Here is a 1,590-nt window from a genome sequence, read left to right as displayed (position 1 = left end):
GGGAGTGAATTTAGACATATTTAATTGTTCAGTGTATGTTCATCCCGTAATATATAGGTAACATCCAAAAACATCTGTTGGGGTTAAGCGCGTTGCGAGAATAAGTTTTGATTGTTTAAAAACGTCAAAAACCCTTCTCTTGAATATCTTCTAAAGATTTCTGCCTTAAGGATCGCGATGCTTCATAAACTGTGTTTTTTGATACTATTTACCAACAAGTGAATGTTTTTTTTATTTAATAAGTTTTGTTTAGGTAAAAAAAGAAGTTCGTGCACCAAAATTTAATAATTTCGCTGTTCTGGATCTGAATGTGATGCCATTTTCAGACACTAGCGGAGATGATGTCAAGTTTGTTGTTTGATAACGGAAAGCGTTATAACATTGAAACTTTGATAAAAAGACGTCAATAACGTTATGTCAAACTGACGTTAATTGGCCCCAAAATGCGAAGTCCAAACTATGTTCAAAATAAGCTATAAAATAGCAATTCGTGACTGAAAAATGACTTTCCCCACTCTTGCGCTAGTTGTGTTTCCATGACTACGCATAAAACAACGGAAATACAGCTGAAGAATAATATTTTAATTTCCAACAGAATCAGTTTGATCTGAATTACGTTTGGTACAGACTTCATGCAAAAATCGTAAAGAATCAATAGTTTAGAGAGTAAGTCCGGTTATTTCTGGATCACCACTCGTACGCTTTGAAACGACTAATACTGATTTTTTTTTTCGTATTATTGATATATACTAGGTTACTATAGGTTAAGTTTCAAAAATGATGTTGACGATACGATGTCTACGATTTCGCTTCCATATATGGTTGTTTTAAGATATTGGTTTGTAAATATTGAGCAAATAACAATATATTTGTAAATTATCATTTAAGTTATAACCACTCTAATTTGCACTATAAGGCATTGTAAAATTGACAACATTGTTAAGTGGTATACCTAAAGGACACCTGTATGCAAAATTTAAGCAAAATTTATCGTGCGGATATGGAGTTGTAGGCATTATTATGAGTCAGAACATATACATTACAAAGTTTTTTTAAAAGAAATACATGTTATTAGAGTCTAAAGAAATATCCGTGTCATCTCATTTAAACATGTTTTGCAAGTGTTGTTTGTTTAGATGCAAATAATAACATTCTAGTAATGAACTATGCATGTTAAATGCATGACTATTCTTGACACCATTTGAACATTTTTATCATATCATTCTTAATTTTGAAAATCACTAAAATTACATTTAGTCAAAGGGCTTGTATCAAAGTTTGCTAAAATCTTTCTAGAAGTATATTGATTCATTCTGTGAAATATGGACGGCTTTAACCGGCTAGTTTGTAATATATAAAGCATTGAAAATGTTATATGTCGTATTTGCTCTTAGATTTAGCATTAATTAGGCAATGAATATCTGTAAAAAAGTTATAATAATAGAAAACAAGCATATTTTTCCATCTTAATAATAGCTAGAAAAATACAAAAATACTGTTAAAAGAAAAAATGAAGAAAAAAAGTTGGCTCCTATGGGATTCGAACCCACAACCCTCTGATTTCATGCAACTAATATAAATACTTTTGAA

This window comes from Ruditapes philippinarum, unplaced genomic scaffold (genome assembly GCF_026571515.1).
Source record: "Ruditapes philippinarum isolate M1 unplaced genomic scaffold, ASM2657151v2 ctg10324_1_1_1_1, whole genome shotgun sequence".
In the NCBI taxonomy this organism is placed as follows: domain Eukaryota; kingdom Metazoa; phylum Mollusca; class Bivalvia; order Venerida; family Veneridae; genus Ruditapes; species Ruditapes philippinarum.
Note: the sequence above shows the minus strand (reverse complement) of the source record.